Here is a 7,607-nt window from a genome sequence, read left to right on the forward strand (position 1 = left end):
GTTTTAAATGAGAAATAAAAGGTTTTACATTGAGTAGGGAGGTAACATGGTGAGAACTTTGTATTAGGAATATTGCTTTGGGCTGTATAGAGGGTAGATTGGAATAAAGAGAAATGTTTCCGCATTCTTGCAGCACGAAGGGTCTGTACACACTTAAAAATGGTTTTTGTTTGTTTTTGTTTCATACCTGGCTGAACCCCTGGAGTCTTCCAATTCAATTCTTTTCAGCAAGTGTTTGGTGGGTGCTGACCTTGGTGCTGACAACCCCAAGAGAAAATAGTAATAGTCACTGCCTTTAAGCAGCATGATGTTCTCTCTCTAGTGTAAACTGATAGAGGCGTATGATGACAAGTAGATAAGGAGCTGACCTTGGAGCTAAGTACTGCCCAGTTTTACACATTCTGACTGTGTGACTGTGTGACTGTGGGCAAGTCACTTAAACTTTCAGTGATCTCAAGCAACTCTCAAAAACTGTAGATGCTCACCACTATCTGTAGAAGTAAATGCTTTATAAAGGAGCTCCCTATATAGATGAAATCACCCATTCTGTGATAAAAAAAAATGAAGACCAAAAAATCTAACAGTCCTCTTCTTTCTCAATTGCCATTGAGTTTCCCATCAGTTCTTTCTCTTTCCTCTATTCAGTTTTTCCATACCCATCACCATACTCATACCTCTGTGTATGTGTGTGTGTGTGTGTGTGTGTGTGTGTGTGTGTGTAAAGTCCAGTATCTAATGGATGACAAACAGTAATTGTTGAATTGTTGCACTTTACTTTTTTCAGTTACTCATACGGGAAATGGAGGAGTAAGACTTGCCACAGCCCTTTCTTTGCTGAGTTTGTATTACCCAACTTCTTATGTTGCTCATCCATCACATTTAGTTGACATCAAAGATCAGCTAGTTATTTTTAAACTTTTATTCTGCATTTTTAAATTAACAGGCATTCATTTTATGACCTTCCCACTCAGAAAAGAAAAAAGAAAACCCTTGTAACAAATATGCATTGTCAAGCAAAACAAATTCCCACATTTGCCATACTCTAAAAATGTGTGTCTCATTCTGTACCCTGAGTCAATCAATCACTTTACAGTCAGGAGTGGATAGCATGCTTCCTCTTAGTCTTCTGAAATCATTTTTGGTCACTTAATTGATCAGGGTTTTTAAGTCTTTAAAAGTTGTTTGTCTTTGTGCTGTTGTTATTGTATAAATTATTCTCCTGGCTCTGCTTCATCAGTTCATAGTAATCTTCCCAGGTTTCTCGAAAACTATCCCTTTCTTTATTTCTTAGGGCTCAATAGTATTACACTATATTCTTATGTCATAATTTGTTCAATCATTCCTGAATCTATGGCTACTTCTTCAGTTTCCAGTTCTTTGCCATAATAAAAAGAGCTGCTATAAATATTTTTAATAAGGGTCCTTTCTCTGTTCCTTTAATCTCATTTGTAGGTTATAAGCCTAATAGTGTTATTGCTGAGTTAGAGGACTTACCCATTTTACTGAGACTGGGGACATAATTTCAGATTGTTTCCAGAATAGCTGGAATAGTCTCACCAACGGTGAATTACTGGGCCCTTTTTTCAGTAGTCCCCCCAACATTTGTCACTTCCCTTTCTTGTCTTGCCAAACTGAGGGGCTTTTTGCTAGTTTTCACAAATGAAATAAACTTTTACCTCTACTGAGGAAATCCAAAACAATATGCTTCTAATTCTAAATATAGTTCCTAAAGAAGAGCTTCAAGTTGGGAGCATCTGGGTGCCCAGTGGATTGGGAGCCAGGCTTAAAGTGGGGGAGGTCCTAGATTCAAATCTGGTTTCAAGCACTTCCTAGCTGGGTGGCCTTGGGCAAGTCACTTAACCCCCATTGCCTAGCTCTAATCACTCTTCTGCCTTGGAACCAATACACAGTATTGATTCTAAGACAGAAAGTAAGGGTTTAAAAAATAAGAGCTTCAAGACATGTGGGCAATATCATCATCTGGATAAATAGAAAGCTTCCCAGGGTATCTTTTTTGAAGGCAACAATCTGCATTTTGATGAGTTCTTATTTGCTAAGCATTCATTTTGTTACTTAGAGTCACAAGTCTTCATCATTTCTTTCCTTTTGCACAATTTTCCCAAGAAGTTCTTAGAATGGGGATTTTGGGGTGATTTCCTGCTCCAGAAGAGGATGTCCATTGCTGGAAATTTATTAGTAGAGGCTGCCTATACTAGTTGTGACCACTAGGGGTCAGGCTCCCACACTGATTTGGAAGAGACTTGTACAAAGGAAAATTCAAATGGAATCTAGATGGGGGAACTGACTTACAGTCTCATTTACATTTCTGCATTTCTTCAAATTAGCCCATGGAGTTTCTGACACATTAAAATGACACCATTTCTGTAATGGGAATAGGTAAACAAGTGGCCGACTCGCTTATTTATGCATTGTGGTTTCTCCATCATCAGATTATATCATTTCAAGGTAACCAAACTCATATTCCAGTCTCATAAGATCATTAAGTCTCAAGACAGATGAACCCATTATTGTAGACTTGAGTGAACTACATGAACCTCACAGTGTCTCTCTGTGATGTAAAGGAAGGAGTACTGAGCCAGGCAGGAGGAGAACTTGGCTTGAATCCTGCCTTTTACACTTACTAGCAGTGTACCTTTGGGTCTCCATTTCCTCACTTATAATAGTGGTGATCACCTTTTCCTCTAAACCGAATGGATGTGGGTAAAGGATTTGGGAGTGGTGATTAGCTTCAAAGCTGAATATTCTAAAGGACAAAGAGATGCTGAATGGGAGAGACATTCAGATCTTTAATGCAGATGCATTGGAGGCTTAGGAAGACAGCTGGCTCTTTGAATTCTCCAGTGCCTAGCCCAGTGTCTTAGAACAGGTGTCTGTTGAATTGAATTAAGTTGAATGGAGGAAAGAAGAAAAAGAAGGCTTGAGGACCACAAACAAATGTTGATGGAGGCAAGGAATGAGAGCAAATGAATGAACATGATAAAATAGTAGAGGAAGATGGGAGAGACTGTCATAACTTTAGTTTTTGTTGCTTTATCTTCCAAGTAAAAAATGGATGTTAAGGGCTCTAGAGAATTAATCCTTCATGTTTAACATTGATATTAATTAAATGTAGTACATGACCTAGAACCGAAGTTTTTCATTTATATGTGTTAGGTTTAATCTTGGGGGCTTCTCAATAATCATATTTTTTTACTTATTCCTAGAGTCTCTTATGAGAACATCAGAATTTGCCTTGTGTTTTGGTTACCACAACAAAAGGAAAAAGGGCTTTGGTTCCCACACAGGCAGCAAGACTGACAAAATATTGAATATTGGACAGATTTTTATTTAAGTTGACCAAAAAACATGAAAAAGGCACATATCTGATCTCATAAGCTAAGACAAATCTTTTTCTCTCTCTAGTACAATCACTCAAATTTAGAGTACTTCTCTGCTTATGGCCTTCCCCAAAAAAGAAAAAACTTGAGAGTTGCTAATGAATCAAGCAACCCACCCATCAGTGGGCTTTATTTCTTAGAAAAAGTATTTAGTCCTCCAGATTTGTAGGCCTTAAAAAGGTCACCCTCATATATAATTCTAGCAAAGGGAGCAGACTTGAGGTAGTTAGAGAGCCAACACACCTCTCCACTATTGAGTTCCAATTCTCCTTAGGTTCTCTTTACGTTTCTCAGACCGTTAGTTTTTCTAGTTTATATTTGCTAAATGCTAGGCATTGGGGATGTAGACAAAAATGAAACAGCCTCTGAACTAAAACAGCTTATAATCTACCGAGTTCTCCTCTGGGGGTAGGTAAGTGTATGAATGACTGAATATTAATCATCACTTAATCACCATGCTATCAATGGGGTAACAAATAACCAGAATAAGAAAAGAAGTCCCCACTTTAACCTGATGGTATGAAAGAAACCTTGACTTTCATCATGCCAAAAGAAAAGACTCATTATGAGGCAATAAAGATTTTATACTTTGTCTAGGGAGACTATCAATCATAGAATCTCAGAACATCAAAGATGGAATGGACTTATGTAGCCATCTAGTCCAATCCACACTTGAAAAAGAGTCCCCTTCACTACATACCTGCACAATGGTCATTCAGTCTTTGGTTAAAGCCTTCTCGTAATTCAAGTGATAATATATATAAGTATAACCCAGTGGAATTTCTTGTCAATTCTGGGAGGGGGGAGGGATGAGGAGAAGGAGAAAACATGAAACATGTAACCATGGTGGGGGAAAAAGTCTTCCCATAAGTCCTTTCACCTTCAAGCCTAAATTTGCCTCTTTCTAATTTCTTTTCCTTGTCTGTAATTTTACCCTGAGTAGAGTCAAAGAGATAAATTTCTTCCAGATAGTCACAAATGGCCATCATTTCCCACTACGGCTTCTCTTCTCTAAGTTAAAAACCCCAAGTTTCTTTACTCTACCCTTCCATGGAGTGATCTGGGTGGGATCCTTCATCAGCTTAGTTGTCCTCTTCTGGATGCTGTCCAATTTTCCAGGAGTTTTCCTATCAGTGTCAGAACAAAGGACCAAAAGCAATGTCTGGATTCATCTAATATAAAAACATAGTAAGAAAGTCAGAGGAAGATCTAAAGTAAAAGGTAGTTGTTTTTTTAAGTCCTGCTCTCTTTATCAGAAAGTAGTTTCATCATCATTGGCTTCCTTACTCTTCCCCTCCTCTTTTCACTGCTAGGGTTTTCCTTCTAAGATCACCTGCCATTTACACTATCTGAATTCTATATGTAAAAATTTTTGTATGTTGTTTTCTGAATTAGAATGTTACTTCCTGGGGGCAGAGATTGTTTTTGCCTTTATATTACTGGCATTTAGTGTAGCACCTAGTAAGCTCTTTAAAAAAAAAAACAACCATTACCTTCTGTCTTAGAATCAATACTGAGCATTGGTTCCAATGTAGAAGAACAGAAGGGCTAGATATTTTGGGTGTTAAATGACTTGCCCAGGGTCACACAGACAGGAAGTCTGAAGTCAAATTTGAACCCAGGACTTTCCATATTCAGGCATGGTTTTTCTGTCCAATAAGCCACCCAGCTATGTACACTCCCACCCCACCCCCCACTCCCACCAAGTTCTTCATCTTCAAATGCTTATTGACTGACACCTATCAATGGCATAGAGTCCATAGTTTCTTTGGTAGAGCCCAGCATATGGCATGTATGAGGCATGCCTAAGAGTCCAAATTGTTTGGAAGGTAAAACTAAGTAGAGTGAGATGTTAGGTGATACTGATGAACATTTGGGGGGGGCCTGAAGGGGTGAGGAGAATGAGATGTGGTGAGAAGGATGACACACTTCAGAAAGGCCACTGAAGCTGGTAACTCTCAGAGGTGAGGTGTGTTGATCACAGCTAGTATTTTATAGAGAAAGTGATGTGGGCTAAGAGATTAGGTAAACTGTTTATTTAGACAATGGTTAGTAATGATTAACAATCTTGGTAAAATGACTTAGTTTACCTCACCGAAACTTTGACAGTTTTCTAGAGGATAATAAATCATAGGCAGATATGTAACCGTCTAGCCCCAATTCTCAGGGAAATAATTGCTTCACTGGGTTTGTCAAGAATAGCTAGGAACAGCCAAGAACTTAGGTGCTTTGAGTGAGAACATATGTGTCTGGTTCTAGCTAGCTGATGGTTCTGATTTTGGGGGGTCCTCTCCCACTACCGAGGGCTACAAGATAAGGCTGAAAAGGTTAGGGTGGGACAAGATTGTGGGAGACCTAGAACATTGGAAATAAAGGAGTCTGAACTTTGGCAAAAAGACATTTCAGGGCTGGGAGCAGAGCAGTGTACAAAGAAGGGCAGCATGTGAAGGATGGATTGGAAGAGGGAGAGAGGAAGCAAGGAATCTCCTAGAACGTTAGTGCAAAAATCCAAGTGAGTGAGTGCAGCTAGGTGGTGTAGTAATGGGCTTGGAATCAGGAAGACCTGATTTCAAATCTGGCTTTAGGTACTTGCTACCTGTGTGATCTTGGGCAAGTCACTTCACTGACTTCCTCATCTGTAAAATGAGCCAGAGAAGGAAATGGCAAATCACTCCAGGATCTTTGTCAAGAAACCCCCAAATGGGATCACAGAGAGTTGAATATGTCTGAAAAACAACTGAACAGCAAGTGAATGATGAAGGCTTCTACTATGATGACAACAGTAGGGAGAGAGAGAACAGAATAGATTCAAGAGATATTTAGAAAGTTGGGAATCTATAGGACTTGAGAATTATTTGGGTATAGGGAATAAAGGACAAGTAAAAGTAGAAACATCAAGGTTTGGTTCGAGGTTCTTTAATAAATGCTTACTGAAATGAAATTAGATGTATTACAAGATAATGAATTTGTAAATATAACCTTGGACAAATTTCTTAACCTTTTGGTGCCATAGGAACTATTAGCTGTAGAGTAGGTGCCCACTTTCTCTGATAGAGGAAATTTCCTTTTAAAGGATTCCCTACACTGATGAAACTATAAGTCTAGTCCAAAAACAAACAAAAAGAAAACCTGAATAAGAAATTCTTTGCTAGAGATGGTAGGGGGCAGTGCTTAGGAGGGGGGGGGAGATGAGTTCCTTGTTATTCAGGTTGATTTTTGAAGTGCCAATGGGACAGCTAGAGAGAAATATTGCAGGGAGCTGGAAAGAATTTCCAAGATCATCTGGTCCAAGACTCTGAAGCCCAGAGAAGCTGTGACTTCTCCAAGGTCACTCAGATAGTAACTGGGATAATCAGGATTCAAACCCAGTCCTTGACTTTGAATCTGATATTCTGTCCATCACACCACCATCACAGGAATTGGTACCTCCTCCAGCTAGATTGTAAAATCCTAAGATAATGTCTAGGACAGTGTTTTATACTTCTCCCCTCTAGAATTCTCAGTAAAATGTAAATAGTAATCACTCAGCAAATACTGAGGGATTGACTGATTGGGTGAGATTTATGATGCCAGCTTTCTGGCTCTTAGCTCTTATTCCTTGCCCTACTTGCTGGAAGTGACTTTTTGAGGCTTCACTCTACTGTCTTCAGCCCACCTGAAATGGATCATCTGAAAATTCACTACTGCTGTCACAGGCTGGGTGACATAATCCAATATAGTTAAATGACAGTTTTTCTCTTGCTGAGAAATTAACACCTTCTCCTTTGTCCTAACTTTCTGGGATCATTTCCAATAGGTCTTGGTCATGAGTTAATTAAATCTGTGTTGACACATACTCAATTTCCAGTGCCTCACACACACCAGAAACTTGTTGAAATTTTCCCTTTGGGGTCCAGAACTAGTGATCCATCCCTTCACCCCAGTTTCCAGTGCAGGTTTCTGCTGGCTGAAAATGAATGGAATTTAAAGTGGGAAAATTATGGAATAATACAATGGTAAGTCATAGTCTGTCTGCTGTGCCCTCCCAGAAGGCTCCCTAAATTTCAATACTTGTCTTCCAAGCAAAGCTCAGGATTTCTAGGCCTGACATCTTCCATCAAAATAACCCACTCGGAGGTCATGGGAAGCTCTTGGGGGGTGGGTAGATGTAAATAACAAATAAGGTCAGAATCTTCAGCTCCACAGCAGCTGTTTCAGGAGCGTGGTGCT

The sequence above is a fragment of the Monodelphis domestica genome, chromosome 1 (genome assembly GCF_027887165.1).
Source record: "Monodelphis domestica isolate mMonDom1 chromosome 1, mMonDom1.pri, whole genome shotgun sequence".
In the NCBI taxonomy this organism is placed as follows: Eukaryota; Metazoa; Chordata; class Mammalia; order Didelphimorphia; family Didelphidae; genus Monodelphis; species Monodelphis domestica.